This window comes from Crassostrea angulata, unplaced genomic scaffold (assembly GCF_025612915.1).
Source record: "Crassostrea angulata isolate pt1a10 unplaced genomic scaffold, ASM2561291v2 HiC_scaffold_74, whole genome shotgun sequence".
NCBI classification, from domain to species: domain Eukaryota; kingdom Metazoa; phylum Mollusca; class Bivalvia; order Ostreida; family Ostreidae; genus Magallana; species Magallana angulata.
In genome coordinates this window covers 153,469-177,217 of record NW_026441629.1, presented here as the reverse complement: position 1 = coordinate 177,217, position 23,749 = coordinate 153,469, and the positions used below count along the sequence as shown (strand labels likewise).

At 32.8% G+C, this 23,749-nt stretch overlaps 1 long non-coding RNA gene and 3 pseudogenes across 2 annotated transcripts; all 4 read left to right on the top strand.

Moving 5' to 3' along the window:
- The first annotated feature begins 7,668 nt into the window (after positions 1 to 7,668).
- Positions 7,669 to 9,064, top strand: LOC128168977 (uncharacterized; annotated as a pseudogene).
- Positions 9,065 to 10,679: 1,615 nt separating this feature from the next.
- On the top strand, positions 10,680 to 13,899 carry LOC128168978 (uncharacterized). Of its 2 annotated transcripts, XR_008241480.1 has the most exons (5): positions 10,680 to 10,987; positions 11,118 to 11,597; positions 11,914 to 12,002; positions 12,223 to 12,344; positions 12,847 to 13,899. It is a non-coding gene; the product is annotated as an uncharacterized LOC128168978 (long non-coding RNA). The 2 variants fall into 2 exon arrangements; XR_008241479.1 differs by having other exon boundaries at positions 10,680 to 11,597.
- A 138-nt stretch (positions 13,900 to 14,037) lies between these two features.
- LOC128168974 (uncharacterized) lies at positions 14,038 to 16,375 on the top strand (annotated as a pseudogene).
- Positions 16,376 to 16,443: 68 nt separating this feature from the next.
- On the top strand, positions 16,444 to 18,247 carry LOC128168973 (uncharacterized; annotated as a pseudogene).
- Positions 18,248 to 23,749: the final 5,502 nt, after the last annotated feature.

The following is a 23,749-nucleotide window of genomic DNA, read 5'->3' as shown; positions in this document are numbered from 1 at the left end:
TCAGTATATGCACGACTTCTATTCTTTTATCTAACTATGTTTAAAAAGGGAAATATCCAAGATGAAGAGAATTCGCTGTAATTTATCTTTTAAGCTAAATTTAAAATAATATACCGCGGTAGATCTTGTAATACCCCGTACTTCACTTTTAAAAGAAAATATGTACATTCTGTCAAATGTTTTTACACTTTTTTCACGCGAAATTCTCTTATCAGCTTGCAGAACACACTGACTTCCCAACTTACTTTGAAATCGACAGCGCTGGCCAGACAATGCAGGATTAATCAAGCTTTACAGCACGTTGCCTGGGTACTCTACCTATGCACACACTGAATGTGTGTGTGAGTGGGGGGGGGGGGGGGGGGTTGCGTATTAAAGGGAGTAATCTGGATGTTTAATTGTTTGTTTCACTATCCGTATAGTAGGTTTAGTATCCATGCCAAGTAAAACTAAACTAAAATGTGCCATGCTACGATCACGGTTGTATTTAATTGGGGGAAAACCGTGGCTCAAGTTCACATAACAGTGGTTCAACTTGTTGAATAATCATTTTATTGGATCGATGCCGGGGGTGGGAGTGTAGCTATACATTTTTTCTCCGCAGGAGATTAATTGATAATGCGCAAGTGATATACGATACAGACTAAGAACAACACTGTGTTAATCCGTTGAATCTCATAATTATTCAATATTTCGGTCAACACAAGATGGTTCTTGAGGAATCCTCATTATTTGACGTCACGGACAGGAAGCTGAATAAAAAGTATAAATAGCCACTAGACGATTACACACCATTGCTATTCTAAAACTGATGCATATTCATACTTACTTGGAATTTGACATAGGGACCAAAATTATGTTTGTTGATCGCAATATGTATAGTTCTATTTGTTGTAATTGCAAATAAGATATTTATTTCAATAATAATATTGCAATATGAATCCCAAACGTATATTACAATTTTTGCCGCTAGGTGGTGTCCGTCAAATCCACTATCGACGTCATATGTGAGCTGACCGGTAGCAATAGAGGAGGCTCATAGAGCCTCCGTCTAAAAACGCGTTAACTGTTTCAAACATTCCATATCGTATAAAACTAATATATATTGAATTCATTGCTTATGATTTAATTTTTTACCCTTCACTTTAGATTAAAACGGTCATTTGACCTTTAAAATGACGCAAAATTGTTCAAAATTCAAGCGAAACGACAGGCGTATAGATTCGTTTTTGACGTTCGTCTTACAATGACGTAAGCAACATTCTTTATACGATATAAATAATTTTTAGTCAATCAAAGAGCACTTTACAACTAGAATTAAATTATTAACAAATGGTATCTTAATTTTTAAGATAGATGTGATGGTTAGTTTTGTTAACCACCCATTCTAAAGTAATCCTTTGTTGCGAGTTTTATACATGTGTAAGATAAAGTACTTCTAGATAACGAAACAAACAAACAATCCAGTAAATCCAATTCAGTTAAGGTCCATTTACTCGTCCTTTTGATGCACTTCGCTTATCTGCAAGATATGCCTGCAATTAGATTTTTTAAAACGCATAAATGCATATTACTGTAACTATAACACCGTTGACCTTCCACCTGGTTTCATTTGTCACCCTACACATTCCACCAATATTAACCGGTACTACAAGTGAAAAAACAAAAGCACCTGAGCAGCAATAACTTTATATAGGCGTTCAAGGAATATTGTACCATATGGCCCCTCGGTAGAATAACAAAAAATAACATACACTTAATCTTTGGCCTTTTTGGGATACCATTTTTACCAAATATAAGAAAATCCTATGCAAGATATAAAACTAAATTTTATAGGAGTACAATGTTAACCTCTCTCTCTCTCTCTCTCTCTCTCTCTCTCTCTCTCTCTCTCTCTCTCTCTCTCTCTCTCTCTCTCCGCACTTTATAAAGTGATCAAAATATTTGTGAGCATATTATTAGGTACAATTTTTTCCTTATACTTACTCGTTATTTGATTTTTTTAAAAATATTATGATATTTATTGTTCAATAATACACCGTTTGGTGGATTGAACTATATGGAAAGAAGATTTTATTATAAAAAATTCTATAGATGTGTTAAGAAAAAAATTGTGCCTTAATGCGATAAATTCCTCAAATGATAAACATTCAAAATTTTCATTGGTCTTCCTCATCATAAACGACTGTTGTTTACCTGGCATAAACTCTCCTGACCTTTTAACCTTACTTACATGTACTTGATTGATGAATACACTCGAATGAAAAATGTTGTCGCGTGACATGTTAAAGAGTTATTATAGTCAATGTATTAACATATCACTATATTTTACAAAGACCCATCCATTTTTTTTTTAATCTTTACACAAAAACAACAAATGACTTCAAACCAGGACGATTTTAGCTTGAAAATTTTTCTTAAGAATAGTGATAGTGCCTCTATCCCCCTAACAAAATATGTCAGAATAATAGAAACTGTTTTACCGGTGTCGTTTTTATTTACTCGTGTCTGAAAAATTATCAAAATTAATGTGGAATTTATATAATTTATCATATAAAGAGGGGTCCCCAGAAAGTAGTCACAGCATATTATTTTTTAAATTTTTTGTACAAATATTACACGTTTAGCGAGACATTTCTAATGATCAACAAAAATTTCAGCATCAATCGTAGAATTTTGAGCAAGATACAGAGCTCACAATTTTGCTAGATTTTTAACGTGGTATTTCCTATTCAGCATTTAAAATGCAAACAATAATGACCTCTCTGTACAAAAAAGCCTGTTGTCTGTGTACAAAGCACTGCATTTTGCGTTTAATTTGAAGCTTAACACTCACATATTGTTAGGAAATAGAAATTGTAAACAATTAAACAGAAGAGACGTGCAATAAAACAAAGAACACAATTTAATTTTTCAAAATGAATCATACCTAGTACATATTTCCTTCAGAGATGTTAAACTCTGTTTAAACTGAATAAACTCGAGAAAATGATGAGCATCTCAACAAAACACATTGCATTAATCAAACATTACGCAAAAGATCATAAGTACGAATTACCAATAGAATGAATTGTATTTTTGTACTTTGGTAATCAACCGGATTATGCTTATTTTGTGAAGGTAAACAGTCAATTGTCTGATTTACCGAAGTCTATGTTTGATTTGATACGTAAAAATTACAAAATACAGTTTCCAATGTTACAAAGCATAAATAATATGAAAATAACGAAAATCAAAACAAGCTAACATTACACAACCGTCAAATGTGAAAACTATTAACGCATTGAAATATTTCACCTCAATTTACTTCACAATAACGGCGCCAATGTATCTTGCATGTTTCAAAAATTTCCTTTGCACGCGAACTGTTGCATACAATTTGTCACATCGACCCGTTTATCATACGTCAACCATGGCTGTTTGAAACAAATAACCTACTTTTATATCGCCCCGTTTTAGAGTACGGAATATCGAACCCGAATTTATAATCTGATTGAAACACGCATTTCCTTTTTTTTTTTTATTATTATTTTTGTAATAACTCAGATTTGGAACAGAATAAGCCCAACATTTTTGCAATTTATACTTTCCTTTCCACATACATTATTTATGCTAAATTAAGTTGAATTTGACTTTTTAAGAAGAAGATTTTTAAAAATGCACCTCCCCTTTTTCTACATTTTCGAGGTTTTCTCCGCATTGAATAAAGATCGGTCTTTAATTTCTGCAATTTATATTTGCCTTCCCATAAGGATGCTTTGTGCCAACTTTGGTTGAAATTAGCCAAGCAGTTTTAGAGAAGAAGTTCAAAATGTAAAAAGTTTAAATACAGACAGACAGACGGACCGCAGACAATATGTGATCAGAATAGCTCATTTGAGCTTTCAGCTACATGTAAGGTGAGCTAAAAATCTGTGTTAAAAAAAGAACCACTTCACGATTAACAGATTGCAAAATACGCATACAAACACTTTATGATTATTATGGCATTTTTCAATGGCGTTTACAATTTTATTTTTGAAGGTTTTATCTCTATGACAATATATATATATATATATATATATATATATATATATATATATATATATATATATATATATATATATATATATATATATATATATAAATATAACATATATAAATATATATATTATAAATAAATATAAATGTAACACTTCTATAACAATATATATAAATATAAATATCTACTATAACAAAGTAAATTAGCACTATTTTTAAAAAGTTAAGAAAATATATCTAAGGTATTGTAAAGCAAAATATATCTTTTATAAATTAAACATATATATATTTTTTTTAAATTCTACAACATAAAAAGAAAAACTTCAAGCATTTACAGCAATGAATATTTAGGCTTGTCAAAGAGACAGTTAATATGAAAACACTGTTAGCAGCGTTGTCAATAAAGTTATTCTATTTTTTATTTATGTTTTCAAAGATTGTCCTTCTGGTTATTATCAAGAAAACTGCAGTAACACGTGTCCCTATCCATCATTCGGAAGAATGTGTTCTCAGACCTGTTCCTGCAATAGAAGATTGTGTAACTTTGAAAATGGATGCATAGGAAGTAAGTTTTTATTTTATGTTACGCCATGAAATGGCCGGGGCATATAGTGTTACCCCGTTCCTTCATTACGTCATCATTCACTTTCCGATCATAATATCAACAACCGTTGCACACATTCAACTCCAATTTAATTGTATGTTCATATATATATATACCTATATATATATATATATATATATATATATATATATATATATATATATATATATATATATATATATATATATATATATGTGTGTGTGTGTGTGTGTGTGTGTGTGTGTGTGTGTGTATATTACAGGTCGAGTTTTGTTTTACCGATTTTTAATTTTTATAGAAAATGTTGAAAATTGAACATATATGTAACTATCATAAATAGAATACATAGAACTTAATTTCGGTAAATATTTGATAAATTACCTTGTTTGACAAGATAAATACGCATAGGCACAACTATGTATTCAGAATTTGTTAATAAAAAATGATTAAATTTTTTTAAAAATAAATCTAATAGTCCTTCTATTTGTGAAATTTTGTACAGTAAATGTATAAACCCTTCAGAGAATATTCGGAAAAACTGATTAATCACTCAAAATTGCTTCTAAAGTATATATCACCTACAAGTTTTTAATATTTTAGAATTACCAATGTTATGATGCGTTTTCGAAAGTTAAGGGAGAAGCATCATCTAAACCATCTTTACAAGAAAATAAATTAAAATTCCCAAATCGTGAAAATCCTTCTTCTTGGAGGGGGGTGTATACCTGTTCACTGTTCATTTCCATTTTTCAATTAAATTTTATATGTAAGTTTAAGAAAGATCTGCACCAAAAAGTAAGAGGGGGTAGGTCCCCTGTCCCGTGAAGCTACGTGCCTGACAAAGTCATAAATACTCAAGAAAAAATCATTATCAAAATATTTTCGATTTTTCTTCGGTGCTTCAGGTATTTATTTTTCCAGAGTTATATAATAATAATTTAATTTTGGTTGTAACGCCTCATATGATTGGCTAATACAGATGGGAGGACATGTATTATATCGTATAACATACCTTGGTTTGGGGACACATCCCCTTGCCAACATCTTTCAGGAACTACTTTTTTTGGCAAGTTAACCTTATTAAAACTGATTAGTAATTAATAATTAATTAGTAAAAAAAAAGACTCTAGTTGATATCTCAAACATTATATGATGAAGTGTGTTAGTTACACTTATTTAATTATTAGAGCTTGCATTAGATACCTATTTTGTATGACTCCTTCTTAAATCCTTTATTACTTTAATTAACAAATCAATTAACCCTGATGTTCTAATTAAGCAAAGAAATTAAGGTAAAGTCGTTGTAAATGCTACATCTATTATTACAAACCATACGGAAAATCGTACAATCTGGATTTTATAGTTATTTTTTCTTTAATCCTACGCCAATACACGAACAGAGAAAAAAAACATTTTATAAGTCTTCATTTGATGATATTAAGAAAAAACCACTTGAGGTTTGAGTCTAATGTAATAATTGTTTATTTACATGCATTATAGACTTTATCATGATCCTTGCATTTCTATACTTTGTATTTATTTTCTGTACTGTAAACATGCACAAATACTGTTACATGTTTATGAAACATATATGTTTCTGTAATAAGATATAATAAGCATGAATCTTACTGACGTTATACGTTATAATACAAAATCAGTTTAAAATGCATTCAAATTTAGAACTAGTCATGTGGTGGAGGTGATTTCAATCCTTTTTTTTTTTAATTTGATGATACATTCGTAATCATAATATGTAGAACGTATAAACCAAATAATTAAGTAGCTATTAGCACAAATCAGTTACTGTCCATGTAAATAAATACTTCTTGAAACTATTACATGTAAAGTTATATGTATTTAAAATACTCATTTTATTCATATGCAGGTGGGTAGGGGTCAAGTTCCAATTAAATTGTCAAATCCATTGACGTAATGGTTTGCAACATATTCAGTTACTGACGAAATATTCAGGGACGTAGCATCGGATGGGGGGGGCACTTTTTCGCGCAGCAAAGATGTTTGGTAAATTTACATATAACAAATTGAATTATCATTGAGTTGCCCCCATCCCCACTTTTTTGAGAGTATGTAATGTAAATAACGAAATTAAACAGAAAATGAAGTTATAGGTAGACTACGATATCCCCCTCACTTTTATAATATTGGGAATCCCCCCTTTTTTTCTTGTCGATTTTTCTGATGAGTTTAAACCCCCTCCCCCCCCCCCCATACACTTTTAAAAACGATGCTACGTGCCTGATAGTAAACTTTAAAAGTTTACATCGGCCACAATTTGTGTGAAGTAACACATGTCTTACTTTCAGGCTTATGTTTAATGCTTCTTTCCTCTATTTATAAGTTTTTTTAACGAACTGTTCATCGTATGACCGAGCGGTGCATATCGCAAAGTGTTACTGTAAAACAATTGTCATCAATCCGTCATAGTTGTTTGTAATTGAACATACGGGTGAATCCCACCGTCTAGACCCCCTTAATTGATCGGCAAGTTATTATACTTTTGATTTATGTGTGTTCAAGCGGAACCTCTTCTGTGCTGAACATAATATTTTCACAACTCTATATTTTGAATAAACATTGACTGTGCTTAGAATCGCGGTGAAAATTGGACAAGTCAAGATTACATGTACCTTGTCCGTAAACTATATAGCACAATCACACTAAGTTTGGCAAAATTATATGTAAATAAAATATAGTTATGTACAAAATCTGAAACGTATGTCACAACACAATAAGTTTAATTACAACGTTAAGACATTAGACATTTGTAAACAAACGGTCGGCCATTTATTTGTATCACGTGTTACAATTGGAACCATAAAGAAATAAAAGCAATTGGCGTATATAACCAGAAAATGCTATCTCCAACAGTTCATCATCGTCGGAACCCACGGGTTTTCTATCCGTTACACTGCTTTTAACCCCTGGGGGCAATGCTCCAATGACGATCGTTTTGCATATTTATTCATTAGTTTAAACAAGCAATCAAAATCAACGTTATATTTTTGTGGAACTCTTCTTTAAAAAGATATCTTTAGTAAAGAGGCATGGCTGCGGCCAAAGTATGCAGGTTGTGTTTTGGTTTTATAACAGACAAGAAGTCGTACAGGAAAAAAGAGTCGTTAGATCTCTGGAAACGCAATTGAACTATTTATATTTAACGAGTCCAGGTATATTACGTTGTTTTTGTTTTAACAAAATCAACAAATTAAACAAAATAGACATCGACCTACGCACACGAGTGGAATAGTTAAACGTCGAAAAAAGCCAGTTATTCGGTGAGCTTAAGTCTTTGCCAGGTTTTTCGACAACGTCTGATACGCCTAAGAGACATTCTGGGAAACGAGGCAGGTCCGGTGATACCCCACAATCTCAAAACAAGCTAAAGCGCCCTCTAACAAAAACTCCGTTAAAACACGTAAAGTCAAGGAAGAAATTAGTATATAGCAGTAGTAGTACATGTCCCCCAGTGAAATCAGAGGTTTCCACAACTCCCACGTGTACACTGTCACATCAAGATAAGTCAACACAATCCAGAGTGGTTGACAAGGATTTTGAAGTCAAGGTAAATAATACTTTTAGTTGTTTTTTTCTTACTAATTATACATGCACACTACATGTACAAAGAAAACATCAAAACATTTCTAGAAAGTTAAGACTTCAGGCCAAAGACAATTCTTTCCATTTCAGTATGATTTCTCGCCAGTACAATGTTATTTACATGTATGTCATAAATTTACATCTAATATGTAAACGGTGTGACCGTTAGACCGAGCGCAGAATTAACACAGCGCAGTTTGAATTTTATAGAACAAGATTTATCTAAAACGCACACAGTAGGATCCGTCTGGTTGCCTACTCAAATCATTTGCCAAAGTTTAACTAACGTCGCATGCTCAGTCTACATTATGACGTCATGTTTCAAACATAAAATGTACACGTGTTGTCTTCGGAGATAACCGAAGAGAGTTACGATATTCCGAACTTTTTTTTATTTCTTCTTTCATTGTTTATCAATTTAATTCATACTAGAATTTGACCCGTGCCTACACGGGTTTACATTGGATATCGGACGTTTACGAAAAAGGGACATCGACAAACCTTATTATTGACATTTACATAACAGAGCTATTAGCCTACAATAATGCTATTAATTTTACTACACATTCCTTAGTTTGAATATTCTAACTGTTTCTCGGGAAAGGTATGGCATTCCGATGGGGCCACTTTGACCTTCGCACTTTCGCCTTTAGGTCGAGGTGAGCGAGTGCGAAGTTGCGAAGGCGAAGCGTGAAAATGCGAAGGCGATATTGAGAATTTACGAAGGCGAAGAAGCGATACTACAATCGCTCAATTGCCATCGCAAAATTACCAAGATGTCAAAGATGAAATGCTTAGTGTTCTTAAACATCAGATAAAAAGTGAAATATGTAAATTGCCAAAGAAAACGAACACAATACTCACGATTTTGGTCAAAAAGTATTTTTTCGATTTTAATGTTTAAAATGCCTAAGTAAGGCATTTTTAATAGGCAACCAAAATTTAAGTGTCATTTGTTGAGTTATAAGCCAGTTACAGAACTTACAATTCCTCGCTATGTAAACTAAGCTTTTGTTTTACATTTTGAATATTTAAGTAAAAATTCTAGTTTTAGACCTAAAATGAATGTGTTAATCGTTATAAACTGTTTATTTATGCTTCAAATGATTAAAAATATAGACAAATCATCTTGAAAAGATTTTTTAATTGGTATATTGAACCTATGAAATCAAACACAGGGCACGAGCCTTGTTTACATGACGAAGAATTGTGAGCCCTGTATCTTGCTTAAAACTCATCGACGGGCACCCCGATTCCATTTGATTATTAGAAATGCGTTCATAAACCATTGTAAATAATAAAAACAGAAAAATAAAATATGACCAAAATCGTGATCATGCCCCTTTAAGCCACAAATATATTAGGTTGTGTACTTAATGCACCTGCAGGATAAACCAACACAGATTAAAGTACATGTAATATGTAAATATAAAAAACAATATGTGTAATTTTGACATTGCAAGGATTACAACTGATGCATGACCTGGGCATAATTATGTGTGTTCCCAAGAAGTGTCATGAGGAAGAAGAGTGATCTTGTCGTAAAGCAAAAATAAAAAATAAATTCTACTGTTACTGCATATGTTCAACAGTGTGAGAAATCAGCTATCAGTCCACAGACCATGTAAATGGAATCTTCCTCTTGCATTGAAGGTGAGTTCTGTTATCTCTGTTCAAAGTAAATTCTTACTTTCTTGAAAAGTATTTGAGTTTTCCCCATTTATTATTCATATTTTCAGCTGTTCAACTGCAATGTTTATGGATATAAAATAACTAACTTTTTGAAAAATCTACATTGAATTTACTCTTATTTCAGTTGTGAGTATTGGTACATCAGGTACGGCATGAGTCCAAGGATGTGAAGATCTGGCTCTTAGTCCACAGCCCCTGGAAATGGAATCATATTTTTGCATTGATGGTGTTTTCAACATCTAAATTTAATTTTTTCTTTAATAGTATGAGTTTTTCCCGTTTAGGTTAATTCTTTTTTTCAGTCCAGCTAAATCAATGATTAACAGAATTTTAAAAAAAATTTACTTTGAATTAACTGTGTTTTCCAGTTGTGAGTATTGGTACATCAAGTACCACATGTGTCCAAAGATGAGAAGAGTCTACTCTTAGTCCACGCCCTCTGGAATCTTCCTGTCGCATTGATTGTGTGTGTTATCAGCTTGTTTTCCTTAATCAAATTGATTTTGTTTTTAAATGAGGATTTAAATTTGCATCATTTCAGCTCTGGGTACTGTTGCATCAGACAAGTAAGTGTATGTTTCTGGTAAAGTTGAAAATCAGGACTGATTTGACAGTTAAACACTTGATTCAAGGAATTCTATTGATGGGAAGTGATGTATACGTTGTATTGAGTACCGTAGGTATTAAGCAATAATTCTTCTCATATAATAAAAAAACACATACACAGCAAAAATGTTTAATAAATGCAACAATAGAATTGTGTCAATGAGAGACAATATTTAGATGTTATTGTACTTGTAATTCAAACTGAAATTGTGGTTGAATTGATATGTTTCAATACAATGTTCATGTATATACATCCACTGTAGTAATTGTGTTACAGATAGTTGTGTGTTAACGACTTCCATCAATTCTGAAAAGAATCTACCATCAATAGAATTGTTAGGAGACAACATTGGTGTTACCATAACACCATCTAAGAATACATCAGATACCCAAAGAAAAAAGTTCTCATTGGTTTTTGGTCATGATGAAGCTAAAAAACATTACTGTGAAAGATATGGACATCTCAGAGTGTGTTTATTTTTAAGTCAAGTAAATGTACTTTAAAAATTTTAAAAATGCTTGATGCATATGAAATTAACATGTATTTTAGATTATTTTACAACTGAATATTCGTTCTTCTATTTCTTTTCATTTAAAGCTCAGGCATGAGAAAAATACATGTATCTCAACCCTGCCAAAAGCATGCTGGATCCCAAACAAATGTCAGCAGGAATCACTGAAGGAGAATATAAAACATCAAATTTCACACATTCTACTAAAATATGTTGACTTTTTAAAACCTTTGAAAAGTGTTATTCCACCTTATATTGCACATAAGTTTATTGAATTAACTAAGACCAAGTCTGTTTTCTTGAATTGTGAGCTGATTGAAGCTAGTGAAAATAGTGTTAGTGGCATGATTTCTAACATGCAGCGTATTCATAAACTTTCAGTTCCACATGCTAGACACACGGATAAAAGAGTTAATTGAAAGGGTTGTCTTTGGTGGAAATGTACTGAAAAACGAAAGGGCGTGTACAGCACAGCAGAACATTCAAGTGAACAAGTGTGATGTTGACAAACTTGCAGGCCTAATTCACCGTCAGAGGATCTTCACAGGGAAATGAGTTTTCTCATCGTAAGTTGAAGATATGTTTATTTTGCTATGTTTCTTGATTTTATCATTCATTGTTTTGTTTTTTTAATTACTGGTATCTGCTTGAATATCTCAGTCATAACTTAGTAATAATATTTTTTATTTAATCTGATTTCAAATTACCACTTCACACAATTTCTTGGGTAACAGAATGATTATTCCAGCATAGGAAACTTATTTTAGAATTTTATTTATATTCAAACAGATGCCTTTTACAGTTACTGAATATTTTTGTGTTTTTGTTTTTTCAAGTTAAAGTATTTTGCATGCATTTATTTGTTCTTTACATAATTTCCAGAGTTGATTCCAAGATTGTTTTGCATATGAAGAATGAGGTTCCCGATCCATTCCAATAGACGATGAGGATATCATTGTGCTGTAAAATCTGTAATTATTTTTATTTTGTAAATTTGATTAATGCTTGTTAACGATTGCAAGGCTAAGTGGGTTAAATTCCTCTATCTTGAAGCATATATATAATGAAAAAACCATAAATTCAGCTTAATATTTTTTTCCGTTGAAAAAAAAAATTATGAAGTATTAAATATATCACAGCATACATTTTTAGAGTACGTTAATATATGTGTGACAAATTTCATTTCTACAGAGAATTTATCAACAATTCTACACTGAGGAAAATTCTTTAGACAAAGGCAGCCTGTACCATCTCAGGAACCTGATCAATAGACGGAATGTTACAGGACATGATGATGTAACGTCAAACTTAAGGTATATTGTGTCACTAAATAATTGAGTATGAAAAATGACTTATGCTTTACAATTATATTTAAATAGGTCCCATCAACAATTTGTTGATGATGTTACATATGCATACATAATAGGTACTTTTCTAGACACCATTAACATGGAAGCCCTTTCATCTGTGCCAACAGATTTGCCTCCATTTTCCTTGCTTAATGATGAGCAAATTTCCAACTGTTTATTGAAACAAGTAGAAGTAGTTATGGATTGTGTACAACTAAACAACTTTTCAAGCTTTAACTTTCTCCAGATGAAATGTCTAAACTGGACAAAGATGAGTCATTTCTGAATTCAATGATGTCAGAAAGAGACTATGCTTGTGATATATGTGAAAAAAAACATATTCTAGGGCAGGTTGGTTCAAAAAGCATCTGCAAAAGAAGCATGCTTTTGTATTCCCAGATTCTGAAATATGCAAGTTGAAATTTAATCATCTGCACTCTTTCATTCAGACATCATTGCTTTTTAGAGATACCCTTGAGTCCTACAAAATGGGAGATGGCGACAGGATTGTTAAAAATGCGTACTTTGAATGGTTATACGCCTTATCCCTTCACCATACTAAATATGCTATCTGGTTGTGGAAAATGATTGCTTATGTCGACGCTGTTTTATCTCCAGCCGAAAGTGCGGAATGCAAATGAAATATGACTGTTAATTTTAAAGGTGGTGTCCAAAATAACATTCATAATGACAATTGTGATGAATTACAAGTTGGTAATATCAAAGAGCGACTGAATACTCAGGGAGCTAAACAGTCTTTCCAATCAGCTCAGAATATCTGGATGACAACTCAACTTGTGGAGGACATAATTAAAAACTTACGAAGAAATGTTAGAAGTGTAAAAACTAAACACACGAGACCAGATGTTGACAAGTCAGCTGACGTCTAAAAAATGGTTGAACATCTCGGAAAATATGGATGTGTTAAAGATATTGAATGGAACAATTGTTCATCTTTTCAAGCTCCTATAATTAAAATTGTACCAAAAGATTTGTTTGAATGGATAAACAGACATCAACAAATTGCATCAGTATTTATCAATATGGTCCCAGACTTTTATTGTGTTTGTTTGATTCAATGTATCATTCAAATTTCCCCAATTAGATTATGTACTGACCTGGGTTATTGTTAAAAAATGAGTCCTATTCTTTTGTATTAGGTGCCTGATATTTACATATGCAGCGATATCGACTTATTTATTCACTTTCATACAAATTATTTGTATTTTATACAAATCCACTGTACATAATTGTGTAAACTGTGTTTTGGCGGTGCATTTGAACAGTCTTACAGAGACAGGCCTTGTAAAATGAAGCTAGACCACCGGAAGGGTTGTAGATTTCATGGCATTGCTCGATCGGTCTCATCAATCGCAGCGATATATATATAGGCTCATATTCTTTCACCATAAAAATCTGTATATATATCATTGTGTAAAATAAGTATACATTAAATTAAAAAAACGAACTTATCCATTATTATGCGGTGGTGTTATTGAGAAAAGTGTGATGGGTTGCTGTGCTGGAATGAAAACATTTACTTGTAAAGGTTGAAAGGATGCATGTGGTGTAATATATTTATATATCTTTTGTGAACATGTTTCTGTATAAAATATTACCAATGTATTCACAATTTTATAAATTCTAATAATAAATAATGGCGCGACATAACGTAAAGTTTTGTAAACTTTCAAAGGCAGAGCGACTGAAACGTTTAACGAAGGCTAGAGAAGCAAGGTGGAAAGAAAATCAAAGTTCTCAGGCAAGTTGTAGTGCCCCCATATCGGATATTCCATTTCCTTACGTCGACCATGCTTACAACCCGCTGGATGTTCAACCTGTTGTAAGTCAGCAAGAAGAAGTTAAAAGTGAAGACGTTGACGAACTTAGGTGGCGTTGTGGACGCCGAATTGTAGAGCTAGGTAAGAATCTCTAAACAATATGAAAAGGGTGACATAGCACATACTGGATATGTTTTTGAAATAAAGGAAATTCTTGAATCTAACAATTCTCAGCATGTGTACTGATTAACCAGAAGTTACTGATCCGTGAGCATATGCCTATATGCACAAGGGAATTAATTATTGAAATTGAAAATGTTGTATTTGTATTTGCAATGTAGGAGTCGTTGCTGATGGGTTGAAAGCGTGCCAGTTATGTGGCCACCCTCTCTATCTGATAGATTGTGTAGGGGAAAAGAAGTTTGGGCTGGCTCACATTTTGATGGTGAAATGTCATTATATAGAATGTGGGCTTGTGAATGACGTACCCACAGGTAGCCGGCATAAAACAACCAACTGTGCAAGCGCATGGGATGTAAACACAAAACTAGCTGCATGTAAAAATTCTTTAAATAATAAATTGGTTCAGGTATAATGAATTGTACAAATTTTCCATAGCATTATTGAGCAAAAAATATTAAACCATATTAATTATTAATATTTGTTTTTGGGGGGTACAGGTATGATAAATGGAGGATTTGGGGAGTCCCATGTTAATGGGCTTCTATCATCTCTTAACATTCCAACTATTACCCAGTCCACTTTGAAAAGCCGAGAAAGAGAAATAACACCTCCCCTCCATAAGATGGCTGAGGACAGTTGCAATAAACATCTTAGAGAAGAAATCAGCATGTAAGTAGCCTATCACTTCCATGTAGATATAATTGTGTGGTGTGTGTGCATATATATATACTTGCTCATTAAAAAGGTGGTTAAGCACTATTGAAATGACATAACCAGTTCCATAGTTTACTATTTTGATGATTTTAATTTTAGGAGTGATGGCAACCTCACAGCTGGATTTGATGGGGCCTGGCAAAAAAAGGGGAACAGGTCGTGCATACAACAGTCGAACTGGTTAGCTCCTCTTTACATCAAAACCCTATTAAAGCGCTTGTTTGAATAAACAGGAAAAGAAAATGTCTGATTTATTTTGACAGGGTATGCATCCCTTATTGGTAACAAAACCAAGAAGTGCATTGGAATTTCGGTTAGGGGGAAACGCTGTAGAATATGTGAACATGCAGAAAAGAAAGGAAAACATAACTGTTCTCGCAACTGGTGTGGGTCGGCCAAATCGATGGAGCCAGCGATGGCATGCGATATGCTCCATGGCATCAAAGACCAGTGGGGCAAGGTAAATGTAATTATATAAGCAGATTTTTAGCCAAGTTTAAGCATGACAGTTTTATTTTACGTAGGTAAGAGCAAGTTTAGCTACAATGTAGTAAGAACATGTAATATTATTAAACAAAATGGGTTAAAGAATAAACAATTTTCTAAATGAATTTTATCACTGAAAGATTTTTAGAATATTATTAAATTATTCAGGCATACCATTTGTTTTGAATTTCAAAGAAATGTATTTTTTGAATTTGTGTTTACTTGTAGGTGCAGACTTTGGTTATGGACAATGATTCGACTACCATAGCTAGGGTAAAGGCAACCGTTTACCCAGCGATAACAAAGAAGTCTGATAGCAACCATACACGCAAAGGGTTCACAGGCAGCCTTGTAGAACTTGGCAACACCTACAAAGTCTTGAAAAATAACAGAGTACGTTCACACATTGAACGCTGTTTCATGTACTGTGTGAAACAGATTTCAGGCAACTCTACAAAGCTTGCTGATAACTTAAATAAAAAAGTCCCCCATTTATACGGTAAGTTTAAATATAAATTACCGGTACCATAAGCAGTACATGATTTATATTAAAAAAAACAAATCAAAGAATATTTTAATACAATGTATATGTAAAATTGTGTATGTTTAAGGTGAGCACAGTGAATGTGGAATATGGTGTAAGAGTGACAAGACCAACTATAAGCCGAAGAATCTACCATATGGGAAGCCGCTCTCTGATCAGTCACTGCGAATAGCTTTGGAAAGTCTGATGAACAAGTACAGAAAGCTGATGAACTTGTAGATTTAGGATCAACCCCCAATGAAAATTTCAATTATATGGTTGCCTCTAAAGCGCCAAAACCTTTGTAAGTACTTAAGTTATTATTGTATTGAGAAAAATGTAATTGGAAATATATAATTTTTGAAGTTTTGTGTTATCTGTAAATTTTGTAATAAATGATGACAGATTTTATGGAGGTTCTGAGAGTCTTAAAACAAGGGTCTTTGCAACGGTTTGTCAAAAGAATGAGGGCTACAGTTATGTCTCAGAGGTAGACTAGATTGTTTGGAAACTTTTTCCAGTTGTGTTTTTTGTTATTTTTAGTTAATTAGTTTTAAAATATGTTGTTTCTCTTTTGGTAAGAATTGTTTAATTTTGTATTTTTTTTAGTTTTTGTTCTTTTTGTTTTTCATTTTTTACAGGTTAACTAATCAGACAGAGAGTCATTTAGTGTTTAACTAATTTTTCCAGACATCGATACACCTTGAACTTTACAATGTACTATATATCTTTGTATAACTAAAACCAAAGTGAAAATAGTCCAAGGGGACATCCATTTGAATGTCTATCTTGTTTTGATGTACAAATTTGACAAAGTTTGCATATTTTATTGAATGTTCAATCTGTTATAAATTTCAGCTGAATAGGCGATGTCAGCTGTCCCCTGGGAGGTTTACATGGACTTCAAAGTTAGCCAGGAAATTAAAAAGACAAAGATTGGCACAGGTTCAGAGAAGTGTTAAACGGTGCTGCCTGGAATTGAAAAATGAAAGATCAATAAAAGATGCTCCCAGTCTGTATTAGAGGGTAATATTTTATATCCAATTGTAATAAGTTAATCTGAAAATATAAGTGTCTTGTGAAAGTAATTTATTTGGATAAAAATTTATATCCAATTGTATTAAGTTAATCTGATAATATAATTGTCTTCTTGTGAAAGTAATTTATTTGATAAAAAATGTAGTTGCAACGTATAGTTCAAAGATTGGATTGGAGGAGTCGGTGGATTTGGAGGACATCAGCATGCCAAAATCAGTGTGCCTGCAGAGAAGACAGTTTATAGTTTTTGATCTGGAAACCACTGGACTAGGTATGTGTAATATGGACTTGTCATTTTTCCCTTTGTCAATTTTCTAAAGGTTTCCTTCGATGATTTTTCTTAAATTTGAAGCCTTATCTTCACCTGTAGGCAGGACTTCAGATATCCTCCAGATTGCATGTGTTTGTGGAACAGAGAGCTTTAATGTATACATGAAACCAACATGCTGTAACATCAGTATTTCTGCATCTGAAGCAACGGGTTCGTATACAGAATTTATCGTGAGCAGAAATAATTTTATGATTGTCCCTTACAAAGTATTTAATTATCATTTCTAAATGTTTTATTAAAACAGTTCTTACTTATATTGGGAGTGTTTTAAAACACAAAGGAAAATCTGTAGAATCATTACCAGCATCTGACGGACTTCAAAGGTTTCTCCAGTTCCTTTCACAGTTTCCTGATACCATTTTGCTCGGACATAATATCCAGAACTTTGACTTACCAGTTCTGATACACCAGCTGTTCAAATACAACCTTCTGAAAGCATTACAAGCAGCAGAATCTTGTTCAGAAGCTGATAGGAGAAACCTATGAAGCACACAATGCCATCGCAGATGTTTCTTCTCTTCAGAACCTGTTTAACCTGAAACTGAAATCCCACTGTAATAGCGATGACATATTTCATTTGTCATATTACAGTTGTAAGGAATCCTTGGATCCACTTGTAAAAGCCAAAGTTTTTTCTTCTGTTACATTGAAGAAACTTGTTAGCCTCTCGTTAACCATGGCAAAACTGGAGGTTATCCACAAGCGAGATCCCCAAAACGGGATTCACAATGTGTTTTGTGAGAACATACCAAACTCTAAGAAACCAAGAGTTGTTATTAGCAAAGTTGTGCAGTATCTTTCAAATTTGTAATTTTGAATCTTAACACAACTCTGAAAGCTATGAATATAAGGCCTATATAAGACCTTCAATTTCGTTACACACCTAGTCCCCATGTCTGCCATTCCATGTTCATGTGTTGCCCAAATGTTAGGCAGATAATATGTAGCGGGTATTTATGTTCAGCTTTGTTTATTTGAGTCCATGTTTTATGCTTTTTTTACATGCGTTATCAAAAATGTGTTAATTAAAGTAAGTTCTGTAATTTAAAATACCTTTACTTCTGTCTTCACACGAGGCATGAACGCACCATTTGACTTCGTTATCATGTGTACCTTTCACATTAGCAATTTGATAGGTACATTAATATGTTAAAAAATCTATGCTGATGCTGTATTTTACAGCTGTAATAAGAACTTTGAGCAGGTAAAGACTGTTTTGACATAAATATGTGATTTACTTATGTTTTTCTGTATGATGTTGTATCGGGTACCCAATGTTTTTTGGGTGTAGCTCAAAATTTCATATGATGATTGATAAGTTTTATGTGTTTAATGTGTTCAGTAGATGTCTGTCTTTCTTTAAGACATAATATAAAATGTTTGGCTCAGAGGAAATTTAAAAACAAATTGTTTTGAAAGTATTTTTTTTTGGTTCAGATTTGATGATTTTTTAAGGGGGGTATGTTGTATAAAAAAGTTCTCTAACTGCATCTCATTCATAAAAATACATAATTTTTGTCATAAGGATATATTAGAGCATTATCCTGCAAACTATGGACAGTTGTTTTTAATTTATAAACTTTTTAGACATGAAAATGTAAAGGTATGCTTATAGCAGTGATTGATGTACAACTGAATATATGAGATATGCGTTTATGATGGACTGTTACAGTAAAATTAATCTAATTATGTCAACATGTTTTGTGTTTTTCTTTTTCATGATGTTTATTAGTTGATTAAAAGCAATTTTACTTGCATTTCTCGGATAAAGGACCAAGTGCGCTTTTATGCAATTTTTGCCCCCCAAAATCAAAGTTCTAGAAAGAGCTTTAAAATAAGGTGAAAGATAGTTAAAATCATATTGGAAATAACGGTGTAAAAGGTTATCACCACAGTGACGTCATAATGTAGAAATGACGTCATGAATATTGCATTATTTTGATAAATTGATGTTTTGTGGCACAATATGGGTGTTTTCCGATGATTTTTCGACTGGGAAACATCGAGCGCAGGCTTGCTCAAGTACCATTTTTTAGTATGATATGTATACCTATCTGAAGAAAAACATATGTTAAAATCGCACTTGAGCAGACCTACGCTCTATACTTCCGAATGCAAAATATAGAGCAAAAATGAGAATATTTTCATTTATATGCAAATTTGCGGGAATTAGGTCATTAAGGTGACGTCATAGATAAAATCAAGATTAAAGTTATAGGCATCCTCTTAACAATGATTTGTGAAGATTTCATATTTATACGATACTATTTAAAAATCGGTTGAAATCGGGGGCATATATTTGACCATACCGCACATAGTCCTTTAAAAGGCAGGAGCTACCTTAAAACCATTCAGGAGCCATTTCTTCCTCCAGTTTGTTAAAAGATTTTTCAAGTGGAGAGAATACTACTTAAAAACCATTTTTCATTTCATTTCCATTCAAATCCTCAGTAAATGTCCATTCAAACTCCATTTTTGGGGGCATTACAACATGCAAATGAACAATTCAAAAACCATTTATGCAAATGAGAAAAAACTGTATTGAATTTTTATTTTAACCATTTAATATCCATTTAAAAAACATTTTTACAATAATGAAATGAGAGTTAATGTTGGATCCTCTCCAAAGAATTTCTAGTCTATATACATGTATTGTTGCAATGGCATACAGACGGTCATGCTGTTTACTTGGATATCACTAGTTTGGGTTTTTTCTGTCCCTTAAATCTCAAGTTTCCTATTTTGTTCTGGATGATTGTTGTTCTCATTTTCGCTGTTACATTTTCCATGTTCATTTTTAAACACCACGCAAACAGGTATTCTAAAATTAAACATAAATTTAAAATTAATTATATAATATGAAGCATAAACATACAATACATAATTTCTTCTTAAATTACGTGTTCCTTAGCATGACATAAACATTCAGAAAGAGATAGACAATGGTATGAAAAGAATAAGTGTTATTCATTAGAATTTACAATTGTGTCTCTCAAGGATAAAAGTAAACGGAAGAATATTAACCATTTATGGCCTCCATCTTGTGGATATTTAGGCCTTTGACACCCTTTGAGAAATTCAATTCATCTGGATGGAACACAATATCCAAAATTTTATTCCATAGAAATGCTGGAGGGTTTTTTGCCATAAGTGCTGCTGATTCTGCATTTCTCAATTTCGATGGATTAACCAGGATGTCCTTGAACAGGGCATCCGCGTCCAATATCAATGGCACCTTTCACTAGAATACAGGGAATACATACAGTTTAATATATCAGCATATTTTAAAGATTTCTAGATTCATAAATGAATTTCTTGGCAATGAGAAGGCAATATACACATGCAGCAGGTTAAACTGTAATTCAAACTAAATAAAAATTCGAAATTTTTAAACAGTTAAATTATATACCTCATTTTCATCTGTTGATGATGCAGCTGATAGAATTGGTGCAGCTGATAGACCTGTAGTATTTGAATTGCATGGATCATTGGTTGAACTTAGTGGTTGGCCATATGTTATCTTATGCAGCTCATCAGATAACATGTTCAAAAACCCAAGAATTGTCCCCTGTTGTGTTGCGTCGAGCCGCTGATAGTAACCTTTTAAATGATGAGTTTAATAAGGAAAAAGAATCGATGAAATATATTTGATATATCATAAAAGAAGTATCTATATTTACAATCACTTCAAGTAGACCAAAAAGTTTTTAAAAGTTCTTTTAAATAACAAATCAAGTGTGTCTAATTATTTTACTTACCAGTAATGTTTTGAACAGGGGATGGTTGCACTGAAGTCTCTGATTGAACCAAGTCTGAATTGTAACCATACTCTGGTTCATAATATGAATGGGAGAAATGTCCAAACTACAATAAAATCAATTTTTAGACTCCTTTTTAAATATTCTGATATACATTTAACTTTTTATTACATATCAAAGTGCTTGATTAATGAATATGTACAAACCTCCTCAGTATTGTTGTATGCCACATTTGTAGATTCCAGATCATCATCAATTTCAGCATTAAGTAGATTTATGCTTGAAGAAACAAGTGAGGATGTGGCTGATGATGTTGCAAAGTCAAACAAGGCAGAAACATTTTTAGCTGATGTTTCAGTTGATGTTGTTTTTCTTGGACTGCTCCTGGTCTGAAGCTCGTTAGTGGCCTTGCTGGTTACATTTAAATTAGATGTCGTTTCTGATGATCCTTTTTGTTCGTACTGCTCTTGGTTTTTACTTCGCTTGTGGCTTTATCAGTTGTTTTTGATGATGTTTCTAATGATTTTGTTGAGGTTTCTTTTTGGAGTGCTCCTGGTTTGTGCTTTGCTTGTGGCCAATTGTTTTAGATGACGCTCCTGATGATTTTGTTGGAGTTTTTTGGGGACTGTTCCTGGTTTGTATTTCACTTGTGGCTCTGTCAGTTGTTTTAGATAATGTTTCTAATGATTTTGTTGGGGTTTTCTTTGGACTGCTTCTGGTTTGTATTTCAGTTGTGGCCTGGTTATTTGCCTTTGATGAAGTTTCTGCATAAGATGATTCAGAATCCATGTTTGAATCAGTAGTTTGTAGATCATTTGCAAGACTAATTCCTGCAAATGCCATCATTTCTTTTAATTATAAGTCCTTTGTTGTCTGTGACTTTGATTTCTTTGCTGCTGGTTCATTTCAGGGAGCTTCATGTTTTGTTTTTCTTTTTGTTTTCTTATCACCTGCTGATGATGTAGTGACGGTGTCGCTTTTGGATTTCTGCTTTTTCCCTCCTTTGGCTGCAATTTCTCGCGTTTCTTCCTCAAATGCTTTCTTCAGCTTTATGCTTTCTCCTCTTTTTCCACAACTTTTAATTCCCTTTGCCAAGTTTTGCAAACTGGTAAAGAAATCTGTATCTCTTCCATGGCCATCCCCCTCATTGATTTTTGTTTTCATTCCTCTGCATTTTGAAGCACCTGAAATATTTGTTGAAGAAATTAATAATAAAATTTGCTAATGAATCGACACAAATTGTTAATATTGTATATACTTGTTTGTATCTAAATAACAAAATGAAATTCATTGAATGTGGATTAAGGTACATTATAATTGAAGTACTTTCACCAGTTTAGAGTTTAGAGACCTTACATGCCTAACGGCTATATCGCATAACGCCTTGTCCTTTTATTATAGTTCGTGGAAACAGTGTGTTTTTAAAATACATTGTGACCGCTTGGATTTCCTCTCATGTCTCAATCCCATGCCTAGTTAGGCTTATGGAGTCTGCCGAGGATTACCGACAGATCAATCTTGTGGTAAATACCTAAGGTGTTTCGACATCGTTTCCGGCAAGCGCCCTCTACGATCAATAATACGCGCGCTTTTTTCTTTTTCAAATATTTAATAGAGGCATCTCTGCATGCATGGGCATTTTGAGAAAAAATAAATTTATTAACAACTGGGCATATGTTACAACACAACACGCATAAATAATGAAAATAAGTATTTAGGCCAAGTACACGCATAAAAAAACCAGTTGGAATTTCTTCAAAACAAATCGTTATCATAGATAAATAAATAACGTTAGGCCTATAAAATTAACATCTATAAGTTTAAAAAAAAAAGTTGCTCATTTTAATGAAATACATAAATATTTACTTACTTCCTGAAAAGAATACCCGTCCAGTGTATGGTATGTCGTGTATCTCCTCCGTGCCATCCTCCAGAAGATGTGATGTTGGAAACAAAACCGTAACATTATCATGATCCAAAAAGTTAATCTTCTGCTTTGGCAATAATTGCACAGTTTTGTCGGCATAAAAAAAAACACTAGAAAGTGTGAATCTTCCTTTTTGAATATTTTAACCATCTTTCATATTGCTTACAATATTACCGCCAGGTCGAAGTATAGAGAACGTGTGCAAGGTAACTACGTATGATGCTATAATGCGATAGTGGTCAGTATAGAGCTGTGGAAGTAATCCGATAGCCAGTACAACGTCATAAAATTTGGCATCTGGCACCAATTAGCAGCAGTCGACTTAATTTGATGCACAACAGCACAATGGAGACCCCACCAAAAAAAAAACAGATACCGCAAAAGAAAACAGAAGGTATGACCATATAACAAGAATATGTTGATGTTGTAACTGGTTTAACAAAGGATTTGTTTTAAAGATCACACATTATATAATATTACATGCATGACTGGCAACATTTTATTCATTTGTCCATTCATTCATTCATTTATTTATATTTTTTTATTGGCGGGGTGGGGCTCAAAATTAAATTATTTTTGTTATTTTACAATATTATTATAAAATTGATATTTACTGTAAAGCAAAATG